Genomic DNA, 24,588 nt, shown 5'->3' on the forward strand with positions numbered 1-24,588 from the left:
AAAACAAAAAAAAAAAAAACAAAAAAAAAAAAAAAAAAAAAAAAAAAAAAAAAAAAAAAAAAAAAAAAAAAAAAAAAACCAACCAACCAAACAAAAAACCTAAGAAGCGGCATGGAAGAAATTAGGTCTAAACCTATGTCCCTCATCAAGAGGTACTGAGTGACATGGAAGTCACACAGACCATGCAGGACAATAGTAATGAGCTGCTAAGGAAACACAGATCTTAAGGCCTTCATGTTCCCACTCACAATGCCTCTTTTCCCATAGCATATCCACTAAGTTCTGGGAAGAATTCCTAGTCCACACACTGGCACACTTGCAATACACTCAGAAGGAAGAGGTTGGCTTAGGAAATACACTTCTCCAAGAGTGTTTATATTCTGCACAGTATTCAAGAGAACAAACATTATAAAAGAGAAAAAAAAAGCACTATCAGAGAGCTCCTCTTTTTTATTCAAAATGAACTGATTGTGATTTGTGCTGGAGACTAACACTTGGAAGAGGTTTGTTTCACCTAAAAGCAGAAGATAAATCAAAATATAACGATTTGTATGTGGAAGGTGATACAGAATAACCTTTCCTGAAGTACAGAGTGCACACAGTGTTCATCCAAATCTTTTAGACAAAACACTGAGTGTCTAGCTCGTGTGCTTTCGTTCTGAAGAATAAGTGTACAGTATTTGAGCAGAGAGCAATGCAATGTCCCTCTCTTATTCACATGAAAGGATATAGTCTAACAAATCATAAAATCCTTACTAAACCTTTTTTAGTGCAAGAGGTACCTTTACATGTGCACCTGATACCACACAAAATATACATGCATTTCACCCGAACTTCAGCTCACACATGGATCATGCTAAGTCTTATTACAACAGATTATCCCCACCATGAAGATGATGATGACTTAAACTACAACAGAAATACCAGGAACAGGATTAGTTTTCATCACAGCATGAATGTAAATCAGTGTTGCCTTCTAGCTCTGCATTTATAAAAGTGTGAATCTTAGGATGATGTTGAGATGTATATCGATGATGTCAGGATATACCGTTAAGTGGTAGCTGCTTGAAAAGTATATTTAGATGTATTTATCCTACAAAAAATTTCAACACATCATCATTTTGATGTATATAAAATATAAATTAAGGCTCATGGTGAAAAAATTAGTTGCCAGTTACATGTGTGCTGGTTCATCCGTAAACACAGTATAGCTGCTTGTAGCTGGTTTAGTTCTTGTCCAGGTACTTCTTACAAATGCATTGACTTGCAGAGGTGCTGCACACCTTTGTTTCCCACTGAAACTATGATGATTGTACAGTTCTTAATATGTTAAGTGTTGCACGATTCCATTTGTAGCAACATTTCTTGTCTTTTGAGATGATCAACGTAAGCACACAGACAGCAAGAGTACATTTACTATCCATTACAGAACTTTCCCTTTACGCATCTCTTAAAGATATAAACTTCCAAAATTATTCCTTTCTAAAGGATCAATAGGCCGTCAGTATTCTTCCTAAGATTATGGAAATTTCCTGAAACAGAAGGTCATGCTTGGAGAACTTATCAATTTGCTCATCACCTTCACTGACAGATACTGACTTACTGATGAAGATGGGCCATCCATCTCTTACTCATATTCTGCCCAAGCTTCTATATAAGAAATCATTCAGGAAGCATTGTAACACTTCTCCAGCAAGAGGTAGTTCTTATTCAGGATCTTTACCTGTGACAATAAGAGAATACTGTGCAGCTGAATTTCTTTCTGAAGATTCCAAATATCAAGTGGCCTCCTTCATTAGTAGCTGGACACTTCCAGTAGGCTGCAATGGCAGATCATTTTGTCATTCTAGTAAAACTGTGGATGAACTGGCTGCTGAAACAAGTTCTGAGAGGCACCTATCAATTCTCTTTTTCTAATATTCCTGAAGTATTTTATTTGCAAATACACCAAGCATTTGATAAAGAAATCTATAAACTGCTAGACAACATGGCAGTAAATTAATGATTTTTATCCATAAAACTGCAGTACATTTTATAATTATTGATCTATATTTAACTCTCATTTCTTAATTTTTCCAGTAACACGTATTAATTCCTTGGTCAAGGAATTTATGCATTGTTTTGCATTTCTGAAATGAATTTGAGTCTCCACAGCAATATTTTATCCCCATGTTTAAAGTCAAAGTTCAGGCAATTTCACTTTTAGTCTTTTAATGCCTTATAATACCACATTCTCTGTTGGCAATGACACTCCTTTAAACATATCAAATACAACATGTACATGTTCCATTGTTCTGCATTTAAAATCAAGCACATGAAGGTAAATCTATCTTATTTCAACTTTCAACTTGAATAAAAGGAGTAGCTCTTTACAGACAGTTTAATTCATTAAAATTTTACAGAATCAATTAGAAGAGTTTCTCATTTTATCTAAATGCTATTCATCAGGATTTCTAATTTCATTTTAATAACTCCACTTACAAAGATTACAAGAGCAATGTCATACACATCTTTTGCATTAACATTTTAAAAATCCTGAAATGGAGGATAGCCAGGGGCTTCTTTCTGTTCTGTAAGTATACTGGAAGAAAAATAATCTTTTAGTGTAATATATTACTCCACACTAAAAAAGGAATTTTTCTTCCAAACGCTTAGCTTGTACATCAGTCAGACTTAGATTTACATGACTAAAAAGAAGCAAAATATATTATTTGCCCGCATTGTATTTACACTTGGAAAAGTATAATTTGGAAAATTAAAACTTCTTTCTCATCTTTGTGTAGGAGAGAAAAAGAAAGATGAAACATATCTTTCTTGCAGCTGTTTCAGGAAGAAACAAGCTGTGACCTTGGAAACAACACTTCAAAAAACCAACATAGTTATAACTCACTGTTTCATATGTTGTGCCCTTTAAGCATATGTTAATTCAAAATGTAAGCCTCTGTTTCTCTTCACAGAAAAAGCTCTTTAGCTACTGTCATTGTTTGTTTGGTTTTTGTTGTTCTATGGTAACATAGACATCACAAGCACACAAAATCTTTGCAGATATAATTAGAACTATGTTATACTGCAACATTTCATACTGCCAATACTGAAGTCAAGAGATCCTTCTAAGTATCTCAGAACAAATCTCACTGGACCACGTCAAGCACTGCTGAATGTTAGCGAATTATTTCTTGGAATGTGTAAATAACACTAAATGACAAAATACTACATTGCTGTGGCAGGTGCCTCACATCACATAGCAAAAGTGCCTTGCATAACACCACTACTGAGTGAAAAGTCAAGGACTTCTGCATAAAACATTAACTGTACCAGGCTCTTGTGGTCATACTGAATTGTTCCAGTGACAAAACAGGCTTGACCTGCAAAGAATCCCGTGTAAACCATAGTACCCATTTTTAAACTGCAGAAATAGATTTTTTTCCCTGTCAGAGACTCAGACTCAGGTTTTCTGAAATGTACAGATTTGTTGCAATTTCTGGATTAGAATGCATGATATGTCATGTCACAAAAAAAGAAATACTAACAAGTAACAATTCTGAACTTTAACAGACCAGCAACGTGCTTCTTAGTCTTATTACAACTTTATTATTATAACACTATATGTTCCTATGAATCAATTAGCAATGGAAGCTACCACTGTTATTTTTCATTTCACTGGTTGTACCATCATGTGTGTGATACTATCGCACAAGTTAAACTTCCATCTCACAATTGCTTGCTTGTTATGGATGCATACAGCTGTGTTAAAGCGTGTTTGAAAAGAAAGAGTGACTGGACTTTGCAATTAACGGACGTTAACAGACTTGAGACATTAAAAACACAGAGCTGCATTATTTTGTATTTGCAGACTGTTGAAGAAGTATTTTTCTTATTGATCTTTACCATAAGTCAGCTTTAACTATTTTTGGCTGTATTTTTTAGTACAGAGATTCTGAAAGTTGATTTTGAAGCATAATAAGGTCTGAATAATAGAGCCTTTTGAGTACTGCATTGCAAAATCAAAGCTAAGAAATGGTAGCATAGTGCAGATATGTGTGTGAGAGAGAATTACATGGTAATAAATTAATAAAATTCAGCACTATTTAATGGTTTAGTTCTGCTCAAGAGCAGAGTAAGATGAAGTAAGAATTGTGGGAGTAGAAGACGGATAATTACTCAAAGAAGACTGTGACAATACAGCATCTCCCATGTACACAGAAAAACTGGGAAACATTACAAATTAACAGACGTCAACTATTCTGCAGCTGCTGTTGAGTAACAGATTCAGATAGTTCCTCTGAACACCATACACCTCCCTCATCAAAGTTCATTGTCTGTAAAGACAAACAATAAGCAGCCATCAGAGGGAGTAACATAATCTTTCTAGATTACCTCTATCAATAAACACTCTGTAGATTGCTTCTACCCTTATGTTTAATGGATCCATTACTCCAAAAACATGCTAAGCAAGAGAAAGCCCCATAATGCTCTGGGGTCTGCAGTCACAGTTAGCAGCACAGAGCTTGCACAGAAGCTTTGGAAGAAGCAGATCTGAGCTCACTGTCGGAATATCCTAAATTCAGATCAGAAGTCGTCACTCCTTAGGAAACTGTTTTTCTCTTGACTTCTACCAACCATATTTTTAACACCACTGACTTCTTTAAAAATAGCTATGTTTGGTTGGTGTTTTTTACTCAATGACCTCAATAAAGAGGTATTTTGGTCATCAGTTGTTTTCAAAATTAGACATTGCTGCAGTTCATTTCTTGATGTTTTCCATTTTTTGATAGTACAATATTGTTCTTCAAAGCAACATAAAAATTCCCTGGAGAAATTTTCCATGTGAAGTGGTGGGGAATGTTAAGGTGGTAATGGTGACACAGTAAAAAAAAATAGATCTAATCAATCCTTACTAATTCATCTACTTCTAGACTTTGATAGTTTGCACTCTCTGATTAGACTATTTTCTCTTAAGGGTGAGTCCTTGCATAGCAATATATATGAGGACATCAGAAATTATTTACCAGGAGAATCACTTGTCAGATAATCCCAAATTGCATTCATTCAAGGACCAATGTGTCATCAGTTCTGCAACAGTCAATATCAGTTTAACTATAAATCTTTTGATTTAGGTACTCAGATGACATAAGCCAGGGTTAACTCCCTTACTTTCCTGTGGCACTTTATACAAATTAAATTGTTGTTTTTACAAGTAAGCGAGTGATTCTGGTTTGGCTATTATCATTTGATTGGTTTCAGCAGAGCAAGTGCTGTTATTTTCAAAGATACAAATAAGATCAGAATGAAATCTTACTAATTGCATGAATTCCCTACCTTGCTTTCATAAGGAGTTCCAAATTAATTTAATGCTAGTTAATGAGCTTCTAAAATAAACTACTACTGGTAATTGTTTTCACTTGTTTCAGACATTTTTCCAGAGTGACCATATTTAGCAGTTATACTGCTTTTTTTCACAATCCTCTTCTTTACTCTTCACAGCTTTTTGGCAAAACCTTGCTATCAATTAGCATGAATACTAAGCCTTTTCATTATTGATTTGAGAAATTACTGAAAGAGAGAGACAAATTCTGTTTTTAATGAAGTCACTAGAAAAAGCTTCATAGATTTCAATTGCAGTAGGATTAGTCCCTCCAAAGGTGAGATATTCTAGTTTGAAGTTGTTGGGTAGGTATGTAGCTAATTAACTAGCAATCTCCTTAAAAACCAGAATGAAAGAGGGAGGCTTGGTTTTGTCACTTCAAATTCTGTACAGGTCTCAGTAAGAAGTTCTGACCGAAGTTTTCTTAGTCCTTGTGTTCTAAAGCATTGCATTGCTGTAGGATGAGAGCTTTCTTATTTGATAAGGTTTATTTATGAACAGAAAACCAATTTCACCGAGGTCAGATGTTCACCTGATGTATGTGCTGAGAACATCAAGAGTCTGACAAAGGAGTCAGTAACCATTGCTCTGACACGATTAACTGGAAAGCATGCTGTCCACACTATGCCATTCAGGACAATGCACCTTCCTGTTCTGTCTCAGCCCCTTACCCATTTCTGAACAAGAGTCTTCATGGTAGGAAGTGTTGATTTCATTAATGCTCTGTATACCACAGGCAGAAATATCATAATGCTAGTTGCCCCTCTTAATTAAGAGTTTTTCTACTTGCGTTAAAAAATTAATTATGGGCAGTAGGATCCATGAGATAGTTTGCGTTTGACTCAGAATGTTTTATCTCAGTCTGTATTAACTGGAAAATAGGAACTGACTTTGCATTAGCTGAGGTAGAGAATATAAAGCCATGATCACCAGATTTATTAGGTAGAAAAATAGTGTAAAGTTATGAGTTGTTTTTCTTTTTTACCTGAGGTTAAATTGTAATGGTAACAATGTAACCACAATAAAGCTGTTACTGCAAAAGTGATATAAAAGTAAGAGAGTTAAAGTTTAATCCACAAAGTAGCCTTTGCCAAGCAATACGAAACAAACCACTATATATGGTTTACAGGAATATGTAAAATATTTGCCTTACCTTAAAAATGCCATGGTCACTGGAGCTGCTTTATTAGTTTCTTCTATGTGGATCATTCTATCCAGGTATAAAAAGGCAGCTGACTTTGCTGAAAATAACAAAGGACTAAGACTTCGCTTGTTTGAAGTGTTAATTTTGATGTTGCAAATAATAAGTGTTAATTGTGGGTTTTTTTGGCTCCTGGTCAGAATCCCCAATCACAGAAGCGTTGGAACAAGGCTGATGCATCCATACCCTTCTAGGATTACCACACCTACAGCAGTTTGGAATTGTCAGGTTTAAACACTGTGGGAAAAGATTTCAGCCATGGTATCATGATGTGGTGGTTTGACTTGGGCTGGACACCAGGTGTCATTTAAGACTCCCCTCCTCAGTGGGACAGGGGAGAGAAAATATAACAAAAATTGTATTAGTTGAGACAATGGCAGGGAAAGATCAGTCACCGATTACCATCATGGGCAAAACAGACTTGATTTAGAGAAGTTAGTTGAATTTGTTAGCAATCAAAATCAGAGCAGGATAATAGCAGTAAAACAATAAAAACACTTTCCTCCCACCCCTACCTTCTTCCCAGTCTTAATTTTATTCCCAGTTCTCTATCTTCTGCCCCCTGCAGTGGTGTGGTTACGGTCAGTTCATCACATGTTGTTTCTGCCACTCCTTCCTCCTCAGACGGAGGACTCTTACACTCTTCCCTTGCTCCAGCATGAGGTCCTTCCCAAGGGAGACAGTTCTCCATGATCTTCTCCAGCATGAGTCCTTCCCACAGACTGCAGTTCCTCATGAACTGCTCTAGCATGAGTCCCTTTCCATAGGATGCAGCCCTTCAGGAATAGACTGCTGCAGCATGACTTCCCCATGGGATTACAAGTCCCAGTAGCAAACCTGCTCCACAAGGCTTCCAGCCCCATTGGGACTGTTTTCAGGATAAGATCCTTTTCTTCCTATGTCACCTTCCTACCCAAGGCAACAGTCAAAATATACTTTAGAATAATCAAACATACTTTGGAACAGAACAGACGTTTCATCCAGTTTGTCAGCAATTCTGTGTGGGGAAGTCTGTGTATTATCCCACAAGTAGGAATGGGACTAGCAAGGATGAAGAAATTACAGAATAATGAAATAACCAGTATTCCAACAGATAAATTTCAGTCCTACGTCTCATATCCTCATGTTTTGCAATGCTGCAATAGATTTTTCCTATATGGAAATCTCTTTATTTAATTATTGCTTCTAAAGAAATGGGAAAAATATTCTGTATGTTTAAAAAATATTTCATCATCCTTCCAGCAGTATGAAAACTAGAATTTCTACCAGTTAGGGAGGTTTGGAACAACACTGGGAGAGAAAATGGGAAGAAAGAATGAGGACGTCAATTTAATTTAGAGTTCAGCTCTGCCAACACTCTTCATGCTGAGTGCTACCTCAGTCAAACATAAATCCAACTGATTTTAATGCAATTATTCCTCAGGCAAAGTACTTCTGGAGAGAAGGAGGAAGTGGGAAGGTTCATTCCTAGGTTATGACACAGTATGGATGTAGAATAACCCTCCCATACCATACTGCCATGAGGCCCAATTTTGAAAATATAAAATGATGAACTGAATATGAACTGGACTTTCCATTAAAAACCATATGCACTTTAAACACAAAGACCATGAAGTCCCCTGGATGCTGTCTGCTTTACTGCCATTTTAACACCTGGAGTCATTGTTTTAGTTTTAACTATGACAGTTTTGTCATCAAGTTCTAAAGAATCAGGATTCTACCTCTAAACTTTTATTCAATTATGATAATTCTACAGTAAATTGCTGTATATCTTATGAATGTAGCATTTTTTTCTACACAATTTTTTGTAATATATTCTTCACACAAAATAAACCTTTAGGGGGATGAAGCTCATAAAGGGTCTAGAAAGTAATTCCTATGAGGAGCAGCTGTTGAAGCTGGGATTGTTTAGATTGGAGAAAAGGAGGCTCAGGGGAGACCACATTGCTCTCCACAGCTACCTGAGAGGAGGCTGTAGCAAGGTAGGTGTTGGCCTCTTCTCTCTTATAACAAGGAATAGAAAAAGAGCAAATGGCCTCAAGCTGTGCCAGGGGTGGGTCAAGTTGGACATCAGAATTATTTTTTCCCACTGAAAGGGTGATTAAGCGTTGGAGGAGGCTGCCCAGGGAGGTGGCAGAGTCAACATCTCTGGAAGTGTTCAAGAAATGACATAGTGCCATGGTTTAGTTCACATGATGGTGTTTGGTCAAAGATTGGACTCAATGATCTTGGAAGTCTTTTCCAATCTTTATTATTCTATGAATAACTTTAACTCTTACAGTTGTACTGTCTTTCAACATCACTGCTGCACGCTGACAGTGACAATTTGCAGTGAAACTGAGAAATCTGTAAATGCACTTGGAAATTACAGTACTTGGATCGATGATTTCCTGATTTCTATTTTATTTGGAATCCTCTAAGTTAGATGTACTCTATCAGAAATTGGATGTTATTATACACTACTTATCAGAAAACTCTCTACGACAATGTCTCTCACATTTTAGAAGAAATGAGAATCCCACAGATAAAAGGGGTAAAAAGGTCTGCTATTTTACTTCTTTGTGCTGCTGCTTCTCAGAATAAACTAAAACGACCCTGGATATAATGCAAAGAAATTTGTGTATAAACACTACAGAAAAAATGTAATATTTTGCTAAAGTACGGTGTGTTGCCTCCTGTAAAAACAGATAAATCAAGTTACTGTTCCAGGCACACCTCTTAATTTTTTACATAAATATTCCAAGGTACTCTGTATTAGGAACTTACTCATATTTCTTCTACACCAGCAGGACAGACACAGATGATTAATTAATGTCAGATACTGGCTCTGCAGTGTCTCTATCACCTGAATTCACTTACTTGGAATGCTTTAGAGGTTTGTCACCTGCTGACCCTCCATTATATGCAGTGAGTGATCTGGGAACCAATCTGTAACGCTCGGTTTACTGTACAAGAGCATGATTTTTTTACCCAGATAGTACACTTGCTTTAGTTCATACTTGGCACGGTTATGCTATGCAAATACAGTGTATGTACATGCAACACCGGCACTTTTTATGGAAAACATGGAAACACCTACTTGCTGTAATATTCTAGCAACAGTGTGCGCTACTCTAACAGACTAACATCAGTGACTGTAACAGACAGTACTGAAAGAACCATTGCTATGTAAAGGTTTTGTTCACAGAAACGAAATCTAGTCTTCTGTGTGGTCCACAGAATAGAAATATTTCCATTAACAAAGAAGTCGTATTTGCAAACTGCACAAAGATGTCATTTACCCCTTGGTAGACTGTGTATTACTACGTACTGTTGCGCAAGGGCTGGCAGAACTACACAGCATTTAGCTCACTTGATGGATTTCTACGTTTTAAGTCTGTATTATTCCATGCCCAAAGCTTTTTAAAGAATGGCAGCCATGTTCCTCAGTAATCAGTCTAAATCCTAAGATCAAGATAATGGCATTTTACTGGGAAAGGTTTCTCAAGCCCTATAGTACAGATTTAGCTTTGCCTTTGTGCTTCATTACAGAACACTGTAAGAGTGAGGTGGAAACTGAACTTAGTTGCCACTTCATGTTGATGGAATTCTCTCATTTTGGTCCACAAGGTCCCCAAAAAGATTAAAATTCAAAATGAACAAATACAATTACAAAAGTGTCAACCCTACCATGATCACAAATATGTTCTGGCTTAATTTGTACAACATGGTATGTTTCTCCTTAACTGTGCATCCTCTGCAGAACTGTTTAGAGCAAAATTTTGTGCAACTGCAAAGACCTGAGGCAGTGAAATCCTGATCTGCAAATCCCCAGGTATCTACATTATTCAACCTTGTGTTTCACACTATTCTGACAGCCACTGCCCCCAGTTATGAACATGGGCTCATACTTGCAAAAACCTATAGGATGCTGAAAAGGCAAATTGCATTTGCACCTAGACCATTTGAAGTAACTTCAGAGAAGAACATGTCCAGGAGAACATTCCATTTAAGACATAGCAAAAGCATATGCTTCTGTGTAGCTACAATAGGGGACTTAAATCAGTGTTACAGATTCACAGCTTAGTGCTAATTTATAAAGAGCCATTAAGTACTCCTAGTTTAATATGGCCAGTCCAACAAAAATGACACAGCCTCTTGCCCACAAGATCTGATAATTCCAAACCCCCTTGTCCACCTCTACCTACCTACTGTTCCAATTATTCTGTAAGCCTTCTCCACCAAAAATCTGTAGGGCTAGTTGGTCAGCAATTTGTTATTCTAGAGAATTTACAAATATATAGTGATAATTTATCCATCTGGATTATGATTCATGTTGATGGATTGTCAGAACAAAAGAACGACTGTAGAACCTCTATTGTCAGTCTTCTGGCAAAGCAAGAGAGGCTTATGCCTCACCATTGCAGCCTGTCCCTTTATGTGATTCATCGTGGGGAAGGTTTGCTGCTGATATCAAAGACCTATTTGTTCATGCACCATTGACTTCTGCTTTGCCATCACCCTGAGAGATTGCTTCAATAAATGGCCAGAAACAGCATTTACATCACAAGTCACACTTGCTACTGTAATTACTTCCCTGTCCACCCTTTCCCGCAGAGTGGAGCTCAGAAGAATTAGTATCCAATAATGGATCTCAATTCACACTTGTAGAGTCTGAAACTGTTCAGGGAAAGCAAAACGTCACACGCAGAAGATCAAACACTTTAATTAAATTTTGGAAGAAAGTTGCATTGACTGCTGGGCAGATGATTTCCTACAAACTTACACAGCATGTACTTTCAAAAGTGTAATATAGAAGATGCTTCCGAATGACTATATGAAAGAGAAGTGAAAAGCTAAATGCTACTGTATTATAGATAACCTACTCTGAAACAGAAGCACAACTGGATATAAGATAAAACAGCCCAACAGATGCAGTAAAATCACAAAACAGAGAGAAGTTACCCTCATGGTGCCAAGAAGATGCAAGTATCTCACTTGTGAGAATATAAAACCTTCGATTCTTTTAAGTAGGAGAATCAAAGTCCATGTTGTTTCTTAAGATAGCCAGAGAAAAAAAAAAATCTTATACCTCCAAACTACCCAATAAGACAGGTCAGAGTGTTTCTCCCTGTCTAATACAGGAAACATAGCTTGTCTGATGATAACAGGGCATACATAACATTCTCCAAACAAGAAACACAGGAGGAAATAAAGACTACTAGACATTCTGGCAAATCCTGCCAAATCAACCACCTCCAGGCCTGTAGACCATTAGCTAAATAAATGTAAAAGCTTAGCTTTTAATTCTAATAATTTTGTCCCAAATCAGTTTGCCTATTTGGTCTCTAAGCATGTGACTGTCCAGTAAGTAGCTATATAGCTGCTGAGACAATAGGATAGTAAAGTTACTATTTCATTATTGCTTCAGCATTACATGTATGCAGCATCTTTCAAGACAGGCATATGTGGTATTGCTGAAGATGCTCTGAAGGTGCTGCTTACAAGTTTGCCCTCCTTCTGCAGATAGCCCAGAAAGGAAACCTTCTGGTTTGGTGCTGCCCCTGCTCTGACCTAAAAGAATACACAACCTGAGCCTGTACTTTGCACTTTGTCTTGGCTACAGTTTTAACCACATGGAGAAATTCATCCTAAGTTATAATTACCAAGGATTACTGAGCAGGAAAATTCCTATAACTCTTTTAAAAAAAAAAACAAAAACAAAAAAAAAACAACCACCAAAACAAAAAAAAAAAAAAAAAAAAAAAAAAAAAAAAAAAAAAAAAAAAAAAAAAAAAAAAAAAAAAAAAAAAAAAAAAAAAAAAAAACAACAGCACCAAAACAAAAAACCTTAGAAAAACATGTGCATTATTCTCTGAAAAACATTCAGAAGTCAGAGAGACATGGTGGAAGGGCTTACAAGGATGCAGGCTTTTATGTCTGGTTTCCAAGAATTTTAGACATGTTAGGTTTTTGCCTAGTCTCTTCCCCACAACATTTTTCAAGTATATTTGAGATCAGCAGAGACATATCAAAGATTAATAAACTCTTTCAAGTCTATGAAAACAGGTAGCTAGATACACAGCAGACTGATAAATTTCCAGATGGGGAAAAAAGGAATTATTAAGTAACATTTTAAATTACATACCAGCAAATCAACACATAAGAATTCTCATATACGACCCTTCAAAGAGCTTATAATTATTGAGAGGGGCAAAACTGGAGAAAGTCCAGCTTCAGTTTCCTATGACACATTATTACTGAAAAGAAGAAAACTATTGTAAAGACTACATTGCACAGTTCTTGAGTACCACAGTCATCTTTGACAAGTCAGTGTTACACAGGAGGATTTGAAAAGCTGCATGTGGCTGCATTTGTCACTATGGAAAAAGAATGGGCAATGCCTTGGCTGTCTTACCACCATGGAGCAGTGGACAAATACTGATATTAATGGTCTGAGCAGAGCTGTTAATATGGGGATCAGAAAACCACACAACTCTGTTGGCTGCAGTGTGTTGCTTTCTGCCATCCCTCATTATCTTTCATTGAAACTCAGAAAGTAGAGGTGAGTAATGCTATAATGTCCTGGTAGCAGCAATCATTTTTTATTATGATACTCAGTTTATTTTGTCAAACTACGTTAGCATCAATGATTTGAGATATCCATTAGGCTTAGAGGGGACACACATCTACAGAGAGATAAAAATAACAGTTCTGTGCCAGGCATTGATAAGCTATTTACTGCACCACAAATCAAAGGAAACATTTTCACTGATGAATAGGTATGCTATCACCAAATATCTGTGTCATCCAGATCAGAGAGGCATACAGACGTTCAAATGACTTCACAGATCCAGAGTCTGAGCACAAAAGACAAGTTTAAAGAAAAAAGAAACTACTGTGTTAACTACTATGTTCTTCCAGGATAACAACTTTCAAACCATAGGTTACTTCACCCTTCCCTCAGTAGCTCAGCTGAAATTAAACAGGAATTGTAGCCTGTTCAGTTCATATTACATCTCAGCTCTGACCTTGTTTGGTTGGAAACCATGTGTGTAAATTCCGGGGGGCAGAGGGGTGGCAGGGAGTTGGAAATTAGGCTTTGCTCATCATTATTTTGACCCAAATCATAGGTTGTCTCAATTTCATCCACTTAGGGCCCATTCATTTTTGTGTGTCATAGTGCTAAGGTACTAATCCTCTTCTAAGCATCAACAAGACATGCCACAGCACTGTGAACAAATACCAAAGTGAATGGTCACCACTGTACTTCTGGCATATTTACAAGGATACATTTCTATCACAAGATTTTCTTTTGAGCCTTTGCTGGCTTACCCCAGGGTTTTCTAACACTTGACCAAATTAGCTCCTTACCTAAATCAAGTAAAATACTCAGTGGTAGTCCAGCTTCCCTAAATCTGAGATTGTGTCATTTTATTCCTGCATAAGGGATGCAGTCAGCAACAAGGCACATCTGTGAGGGATTGTCTCAGCTAAGGATATCTTCTGACAGAGATGTGTCTTTAAGGAAATGTTTTTTTCCTCTCCCCTTCCTACAGAGGCGCACCACTGAGGAGAGTCACACAAAATTTCAGTCCATTCAGATTATTGTCCTCTCCTTTCTTTGAATGGGGTTACTCTTTGTCAGAAATGTCAAATCTCTGTCAGCAATGCACTAAATTCTATCATGTGAGGACAGGTGTTTCTTAAAGTCAGGGAGAAGCTTTCTCCACAGTTTTTAACCTTTCAGTTGGGGCCATTTTAAAAATGAAAATGCCTGCCTGTGCAACAAAAGCTCTGCTAACATTCTGAAGGTTAAGGTCACATACCACAAGAAACAGACATCTTTTCTTAAAATTTAATTTAGTTGCTTTAATATCATCTCTTTCTCTTCCACAGCTGCCAAGGACTTGTTTAACTGTCAGCTTAATCGGCTCTTGATTCAAACTAAAAAGCTAGATTTTGAAGTAAAATACTTCCATGCTTTCAGGTTTTAAGATTTAAGTTTTGATTCAAGCCTGCCCCTTTGCTAAGTATTGTCAGTGTTTCCTTCATTTCAGTGATTGCAGAAACTGCCTTTATCTTAATGATAAACTGGAAAGGAGGAAAGAAAATGAGCCTTGGCATTCTTTCCTTTGCTTCCATACAGGACAATTCTGAAAACTTACTTTAAAAAAAATAAAATTTCGGGTTTTTTAAAAGTTGGTTGAGGTAAGGCTTTGTGTCATCCAAAAAGCAAGTCTGCTTCCTCACCAAAAGGTTATTATTTTGCCAGCCAGTCAAATGAGTCTTCCTTTTTTTTTTTTTTTCCTTGTGGCATATAGGGCTGTAAAGCACAGAACAAAAACTTTCTTGTCCCTGGCCATGCACACTCTGACTTCTCTCCCAGTAACCTAATCTTCTGGTAGCAATTCTAGTCTGGGTTTTCTTGCAGTACATCTGGGATCCAGTTATAAGCTAGTAAAGGAATTAACTGTGGTAGCTGCAAGCTATAGCTTTTCTTCTCCACCCACTGGCAAATGGTCCTTTTACAGAGTATCTCATAGATAGAACTGAGAGAGATGGTCCAGAAGTCATTATGCCTGTTTCCGGTTTTATTGCAGCAGCAAAGTTCAGACATCTGTCAGGTATTATCAGTGATGAGGTGTCCACTGATCTGTTCAACACAAGTAGAAAATCAGGAATACACAGTCCTTAAATGCACTAGGTATTAAAACACATGAAGAAGCATTTATCTGGAGTACAGTCTGGAAGCAGCCCTCACTTATCATGAAGAGATTCTAGGAAAAAGCTTTCCTTTAAGTGCTCTTCTACTTAACAGTGTCCAAGCAAGGTTCCATGCTGGTGGTAAGGGCCCACCAGTATTGTAGTCTCCTAGGCTACCTACACCTCAGATCACTGTGAGAAACAAACTAGAAAATTTCTGCCCTCCCAGAACAGTGTGATACCTTTATCATTCCAATTTTTTATCATTCTTACCCTATACCCCACCAAAAAGAAAGATTTCATGCAAGAAGACGAACATGTTTCCATAACTCTGTGTGAGAAGAATGAGGAGAAATACAGGTCTTCCAACCAATGAGCTCAGTGAATAACCACACAAGTCTAGTGAGGCTGGAGCATTTCTCAGAGCTGTGAGGAAGCAGAGGCTCCAACCAGAAGTCTTTGTAATTATGATAAAAAAATCAGCTCTGCAATTCTCTCTCTGCCTCTCAGACAGGAGAGGGACATGGTGGTAAGCTGGATTCTAATACACCTTCGCTGGGCATTTTTGATTACTTCCTTTTCCCAGTTCAGCTTGAAGATCTTTGTCTATCCTGCCTGGCTTGACTCTCAGCTACTCTGTGTTCAAGTTTTCTCTCCTGAGGCAGTTCTCAGTCCTCTGCCCAAACCCCCACAGGACTCTCAAACTGTCTCTTTGATGACTTCTCTTCCCTGTTCTCAAGCGATTCAGGAGCATTAACTGTACTTTCCAAAATTACTGTTGCAAGCCCTTCTCTATAATTTCACGTAAGAAACCACGAGGTTTTAATCATGAAGTTCATGTTCCTTAAATTATCTATAGTAGCTACCATTTGGGTGATATTTTCCTCAGGGTACTCTGAGATGAGCCATCAAAAATTAGAACCTGGTGAAAATTAATATGACACTAAGACAGGAGCATAAAGAAAGGAGAAAAAAATATGGTACCAGAACTCAAAAAGAGCAATGAGCCTGATTGCCTTCTAATCAGCCAAACTTGATCCAACAGAAACACCTTAGAAGTGAATGCTAAACTAAGAATCTGTTAATATATGATGAAAGATAACTGAGCAAAATTCCCATTGAAATTACTGGAAATTATTTGGGCTTCACTCCTATGAAAGGAAGACTTCCAGGTTCCTAGGGAAGGTAGATTATTTTTTTTCTACCCTTATCTTTTTTTTTTCTTTATTGTATCCCCGGACAGTAAATAAAGGTCACAAAGCCATCATTAGCTACAAAATGGGAAGCTCAACCCTATAAATTTGAAAAGACAAATTTATTACCTAAGCATAGAAAAAAAAATATTTTAAGCTAACCATTAAATCAAGAACATTTCCTAAGTGACATTAGGTCACCGCATGGCTTTTAGAGGCATTAATTTAAACATTTTCTATACACCACTAGTAAACTACAAGATTGTACTAATGGGAACTACTTGCTTGATAGGGTTCTATCACAGTCATTCTGGTGAGTCTCCACAAGTACTGATGCTGACCTTGCATGTAGAAAAAGCTTCTTGCTTCATATCTACATGGGAGTAACAGAGGAGAATTTTGCCCTTCTGCTTAATGATATATCATAATTTTTTTCCCTTTACATCAGGGCAAAAAAAATTATTCAGATTTCAGAAAAAACTGTACAATAAAGGCAAGCTATCCCATTCTTCCAATGCCACTGAAGAAAATGAAAACAAAACAAAACCAAAAAAAAAAAAAAAAAAAAAAAAAAAAAAAAAAAAAAAAAAAAAAAAAAAAAAAAAAAAAAAAAAAAAAAAAAAAAAAAAAAAAAAAAAAAAAAACCTGAAGGTTCACCAAGACTAAGTCACATTTACATTTCCATTAAATTCTTATCTTTTTTCTTTCCACTCAGGTACCTCCCAGTATCATGTCCTTAAACAAGTGCTTCTGAAACAAATAATTCCTTGACATTAGAGGCACAGATGGATCATAAGAATTTGTACTTGAAACAGAGGCATTAATACTTTCAATGAACCCATCTGGGGTTTTTTGCCTTTCCATTACTTATGCGAAACACTTACAACAAAACACCTTGTTGTCAGTCCTGACCTCTTTGAGAAATGTAGTGATGAATTGCTGAGGTCACTTAACTGAAACAGCAGCATCAAAACATCTGAATATGCAGTGACTCTTTCAAGGAAGCAAGGTAGCAAGTTACTTAGCAGAAAAAAAACCAGTGCAAAACAAAACCGCCTCTTTCTCATGTGGATGTTTTAATGTTGGCTGTGTGACTAAGCTTGTTCTAAAAGACCTCTGATTTTTTTCCAGAGGGATGAAAAATACTGTAACTCAGAAAATCAGCAAATAGTAGTACTGACTTCCCATACTGTTCATACAATTAAGTTAGTTTATCTGAGACTGCAAAATTAAGGCAGATTGACCTGTAAAGACCCGAATTCAAATCCCAGCCTTTGTATGAACTATATGAGCTGAGTCAGCTCTCCTAACCTGTTTTATTTTGCAAAACAAAGCTCTAACCCTTATAGGTGTTAAGAAGCAGCATAATAAAATGAAATCTAATTGGTGATGAAAGACATGATAATACACTTGCACTGCTCAGGGTTTTTTTGTGGATTATGGCATCAGTTCTAATCAGGATATTATTTCATTTATTTTTACAGTCAAAAAATAACTCACTCTCTATACCCAAAGAACAGTTAATGCCTATAGTCATTCTTTACTCATTAGATGTAATAGAATCATGAATTTTTTTCTGACAACTTTTTGAAGGTTATTAACCAAGTGACTTCTAAGTGCTTTGTCTGTGCTATTCAGTCTCCCTTCTGCTCCTATCTGACAGCTTTACAGAACAGCAACTATGAGCAGATCCACAGTAGCAACATTGTGATTAATAAAAACGCTACAGTTCAGAGCACTGTTTTTAATTACTCACCAGAGCCATGCTTGAACTGGGTGTACCTGTCAGCTACTTTTTCCAAGCTTCTTTCATTTCCAATGCTTTGATAAAACCTTTTAGTCACAGATCCCAGATATTCTGAACTTTAAAATAACAGGGTTTTTTCTCCCTACATCATCTATGGGCTGATTAGTTATTCAAATCTTAATCTGCCTAGGATAATTAGCATTCTCAGTTTATAATACTCAATAGTATCTGCAGTTTTTTCTTGTGTTCATCAGAGCACAGTGCACGAAATTTATGTCTCAATGTCTGCTAAAATGTTTCTAGGACAGGATTCACCACTGGCTAAGGTGATTCTCCTGAAGTGCCTCATTCCCATATGTTCATGACTACAAATCATCTTGGGTTTGGACAAAAAGAATTAAACATTAAATACTAGGACTGTGTTGTCTATTTGGAAATTGTCTTATCTCCCACCAATCTGAAGCTAACACATGGCAATATAAAAATTTGTAATTAACACTAAATCACTGAGCAGTGTTGGGCATGTTTTCAATTCTATGGTCAATAAGTAACATCTAAAGCCTGCAAAGATCTACACCTTTTTTTTCTGTAGCATGTCTCTTTCTGAAGTGGAAGCCCAGTTCTACTTTGAGACACAAAGTTTGGCAAGTTCAAAGTAGCTGTGCAATGCTAACTTGATCTAATAAAAAGCCTTTTGTTTTAGCTGCTCTTAGCCATGAGTTAAAAATATATAACCCATTTTCTTCATTTCCTAAATGTTCCAAAGGATATTTGTAGCTGTGTCTCTTTGGCACTTTGGCCATGCATTTCAAATGTTCCAGTGGCAAGGGAGGATGAACAGGAATGATGGATGGTCGACTATCTGATGGATAATGCCACCATTTTCCATCTCAAAAACTGAATCCAACATAATTAAAGTTTCCTTTCTATATTCTTTTTTTTTTTTTTTCCTCTCTGATGCTCACTGCCTTCCATTTCCCCAACTATCATGATTTTTCCCAGTATACAATGGGCACTATTTATCAAAAATGACATTCTCAGATAAAAGCAGCTCCCGAATGTAAGTAGTCTACAGGCTGTAGAGCTCACTCCCATTGCCTTGGCCGGGCCGAGATTTCTACGTACCCAGTGATTCTCAGTCACTGAGTCTCTCACACCGACTGCTGTGCTTCTGTTGCTAAAAATTTTTTATCATGAAAAATTAAGTAAGAGCAGCCTTGCCCTGGAAATTTGTGAAGCAGTTAGTTGAAAGCGAACAGGACAGACATTCTCAGCTCCACATTTGGTTACTTTTACCCTTTCTTTGTTCCTTTACTGAACCTTTACCTTACCTAGATGCCCGTAGAAAATATATCACTCAAATATACGAGGGTTTTTCCCTAGAATGACCTATGGAAATGCTATCAGCTGTGTGGGATTATTATTCCTGTGCACAGAGAAGCCAAGAAAATTACCATGAGCAATGCTCCCACTAAATGAAGTGTTTTCCTTACAGTCAACACAGCATTTTATATTTCTCACCCTCATTGAGTATGACAGCACTACAAATTCAGTGGTGCACTAAGGGGAAGAGATAATCTTCCTGTGTCTCACACACACACACACACACACACACACGTTATACTCATGAAAGATTCAACAGCTATTCCCTTAAAATACTTGCAGTCCCTGGCACCACAAGTGGTTCTGAATCTAGCAGTTGTCTCCCAGATGCTTTCCCACATTCTCCAAATAATTTTACACACTGATGCTCTCAAGCATATCAAGGGTAGTTCCGATGAATAAATATGCAGAAATTACAGTACTTAGCAGTTATGCCTGAAAATAAATTGGGGATTTTTAAAAGCAGACAGTATTTCCAAATGTTATTCTTGACAGTGGTCTTAATTTTCTGAATGGGATTCTTCAAAATTCCTGAAATCAGGAATTCTTAAATGGGAATGCAGGTGCTTTGATGTCCATTTTATGCATCCAATATCCAATTTTATAAAATGTTAAGTAACACTGGGATGAGCTCAGAATTTTCAACTGCCAAAGCCACTTGGAAATCTTGAGAGATTAGGCCTTTGCGAAACAGACCTCCTGATAATGTGATGGCAGCATGAAAACCTGAAAGAAAAGTCAGCTGACTAAAAAAAAACCATTCTGGAGTATACGGAGAAAACACCTTTCTCAACAGTCATCCTTTCCCCATTTGCAGACTTATTTTGCCATCTTGTTCTAAAATCAAGATAAACTACTTTGAATGACTGTTGTCCATCATATGAGTTTATACCACTGTAGGTCTGATGTGATGATAAATGTATACTCACAAAAAGGAGGATCCTCAGTTGTTAACAGAACAGTGCGGGTGGCAAGTTCCTACTACCTCAAACTGTTTTCTGTTTGATTAAATATATAAGATCTGCAACATTTTCTAGCCAGAAGGTAAGGTGATTTCCATAACTCCTCAACAGGGATAAAGCACAGATTTCAAGAAGTAAGAACTGCTATGAGCAAACATAATGAGAAGCCATGGGAAAAGTTCAGACACATGAAAAAGAGGAAATCTCGAGTTAAAAAAACAAAACGAAACAAAACAGCCTAGAACTGTCCAAATGCTGCCCTGGGCTAAATAACCACTAAAGATCTTTTCTAACCTAAATGATTCTATAATTCTATAATGTGATAGGATTTTTTTTTTTTAAGCAGCATTTAAAGGTGATTTAAAGTAGCATTATTTTCCATCAATATATTTGCTTTGGTTAGACATGTCCTAGGCTGAATCTGCAAGAGTTTACACCTGATAAGAGCTGAACCAAAGACTTTAAAGACTGCAGGAAAGCAGCACCACCCAAATCTCTCCGTCCTGTGAGGGAAGTGGAGGCTAAAGTACTATGTGCTACATTTTAACAGGCAGAAACTTTGGCCAGAAAATGCTTTCCGGCATTGCAATTTCAACAACAAGACGGGTGGAAACATTATTTCCAGTAAACTATTCCATGCAAAAGTTCAACTTGCTACGAAAAATCAAAAGAACTTTTGCCTCCAAAACCTAATCATTTTTCCTCAGGCCACCAGAGAGGGTGAATGAGAAGTCAGTTTCAAAATTAAAACAGTGAGGATTTTGTTGTTTCTGATAGAAAACATTTCAGACAGAATTATCCTTTAAATGTAAATGAGACAATTAGTTATAAACCCAATCTTCTTTTTGTTTTAAGAAGGTATTTTCTTTCTTTATCAGATAATGTAGTGCTTCAGTAGATATGAGTGTCATACCGTGGACAAGAAGATTATTTCCTGCCTTGCTAATATTAAAGCAGACTTTGGGTGCACAGCATGAAAACATCTTCATTAGACCATTTATCTAGAGAAGAAATAGAAGCCTATTTACCTGAGTTTTCTGCAGACTTCCCTTCACCTTCAGAAATTTCAGGGCTTGTAAATCCAAGCCTATCAATGACATTTATTTGCTTGTTTTATAACTATAAAAACGAACACATTGTAGAGAGCAGGCCTTTCTGGCATAGCTCCTCACCATTTTCTAGCTGAGAAACTGGGCTGACCCTTGGTGGCTAGAGAAAGAGAAATTCTTAAAACATTCATAAATGCATGCATTCCTAAAACATACTTAAAATATGATTTAAATTGTGACCTTTGAGCAATCAGGACAGCAGAGCACTGGACAAAGAAAGACAGAAGACAGCTAAGAGGGTGAAAATGTGTCCCTGAGAGAATCAGCTGCCGTGCAAGAAGCAGCCAATAGCCACAGCCCACAAAAACCTGTGTAAGTCAAGGCGGTGGTCAGCAGACAAAACTTCCCTAATTTGGTAGGTCATTCCTGTAAATGATGATGCCAATAATGATGTCTCTGCACTCAACAAACTCAGCTTATTCACATACAAAGAGGGAGGCTTTTCATTACAGTTCCTTTTTTTCCTCTCTCTTCTTGTATAGCTTGGATTATTTGTTTATTCTAACTGTAAATTCTAAGGACAGGTATCTTGGCTACTCTATAACCTCAGTCTCTATATGCTTTTCTGTTCTCATTGAGTATTTTATTCCTGCTTTTCTCGTGTTTGGAATAATTTCTATTCCTTCTCTACCAGACCTCATTTCTTTTTTCCATCCAAGCTCTTACAGATCTGCCTGCTTTGTGTGATGCCTTCTGCGATTCTTTCTTAACAGCCCGTCGCAGCCATCCATTCTCACACAGTCGATTTCTCTGGGGATTTTTCAATGTTCATACCAAAGGGAACCAAATATGATCTTAGGATTTGTTGCACAAACAGGTTCTGAAAACTTGCAGTTTCTATTAGCTTCAATAAGAAATAAGCCTGTTCAACAACACAGGATTTCTGATTATCATTAGTTTAAAAAATTATTTTTATCAGTGAAATCCTAAATGCATACCTGGCAGAGTGTAACCCTACAAAATCTTAGTATTCTCAGTTTAGATATAATTTTTAATAGGAAATCATAATAATCAAAAAGATAGTCTGTGGTGGTTTGTTTTGTTTTTTTTTTTTTTAAAGACAGTAATCTGAGACTGCTGTGTTAAAATTCATCACATACACTGGTTTCCTTCTTGTGATTCCTTAAGCATGCATGTCTCCTGGTGCTGTTTCTGTTTACTGCGTCTCACTTCATTCATTGTTTATCAAGTGCTTCAGATCCCTTTTGGTGAATTTTTTGCAACACTGTGCTGTTGACTATCTTACTGTGCTCTTTGCTTGCACGTATTTTCAAGTATCTTGTTCTCCAAATACACAATCTGTGATTATATAAAATATTTCTTGGACTCTTGATAGCTTTTTTCAAAGAAGAAATGTTCACTTTTGTATTAACTAAGAAAGAGCACACTAGCAGCTGCTTGAAACAAGTGGAAACCACATAGTGGACTTTTCTAAATGGGAAGTCCTTCCTTCTGCAAAACAGAAATGCCCAGAAGAAAGCTGAAGAGCAGTTTCCTTGTGGGAGCAAGTTTGCATGGAAGCATTTAGTAAGGTGTGAGACAGGCCCACAGTTTGCAGTCAAAAATTACTGCATTCCTCCATAGTTTTTTCTAAATATGTAGAGAGTGAACATGCTTTAACAATGACAGCAGTGGGACCAATGTCCTGGCTTTGGTATTGGTCTGCTTAAGTCTCCCTGCCTCTGCTTCTTACCTACTCTTCTGAGTTTATCTTGTCATGTATCCAAGTGCATTCCACAAAAGGAGAGGTGAAGCATGTTTTCATTTTGATGGTTAATATGCTGCACGGTCCTGAGGTTTTAAGCTTAGATAATTTACCATGCTCTATCATCCACCTTCTATCCACTGTGTTTGTTTGAAAAGTAAAAATCATCAGAGCAGAACCCAGCTGCATTTTGTGTTTGTAGAAACATGAAGTTTCAGTATTTATTAGTGAGATCAAAACCCCCATGTTTTATAACAAGGGCAGAAGTCTAAAATGTGTATATACAAAATATATTTCAGGATGTCTGACCACCCTTCACTTTCTCTTCGTTCTATTCTAAAATTAGATCTTCACACCCTATTTCAATCAGCGCTGAACCTGCAAAAGTTTTCATGTGTGCCTAATTTTAAGCACTGGGAATAACTTCAGTGTTACTGAAGTAAGTCACTGTCTGTAGTTGTATAAGCAAGTAACACTTTGCAGGACCAGGGCCTAAACCTTCAATAATATGTGGTTTCTTTCCTTATTGCTTTTATTCTTCCAAATTGTTCTTTAATTCCTTCGGTTTTCATCTCTCGTCAGTATCCTCAGACAACTAGTATGGGACTGATTAGCACATGAAGAAGCACCATTTAAGCCTGGCTTTATGTTCTGCATCTAATTTCATCTGAGAAGTGTCTTATAAACCTATGTTTAACTTTTCATTGGATCGATTTTTCTCATTTTAGAGTTCAAAGGTTTTATCCCTCCAGAACTCATAACAGGAAATATTATCACTACAAAGCAGATAACAGGCAAAGACAGGGTCACTATTGCACCTCTTGGTACTTTTGGGGAATTTAACAGCTCCACTATTGTAGATCTATCCTTTGCACTAAAAGTGCCTCTCCAGTGTCAAGTGGGTATTAGACATTGTATTCGTGTATACTGTTATTTTTTGCAGGGTATTTATAAGCAGTTTAATAATCATAGTACTTCACTCTGGAGGTGGCTGCACTTCAGGTATGCCTGGAACAACTGTGTATCCTTATGTTGTGCTTTGCCATTTTGCAGGAATAAAGAGGTTACAAATGCTACATAGCAATGTTTTTGAAGACAATCATAAATACAATCTAACAATTTTTATCTCAAACAGATTTATAAAATTAAAAGCTAGTTAGAGAGATATGATCATAGGCTAAGACAGAAGAAAGGAAGTGAGAGAGAGAAATGAGGCAGAAACAGATGAACTAGAGTTA

This window comes from Empidonax traillii, unplaced genomic scaffold (assembly GCF_003031625.1).
Source record: "Empidonax traillii isolate 1590-97213 ecotype Southwest subspecies unplaced genomic scaffold, ASM303162v1 scaffold786:size292376, whole genome shotgun sequence".
In the NCBI taxonomy this organism is placed as follows: Eukaryota; Metazoa; Chordata; class Aves; order Passeriformes; family Tyrannidae; genus Empidonax; species Empidonax traillii.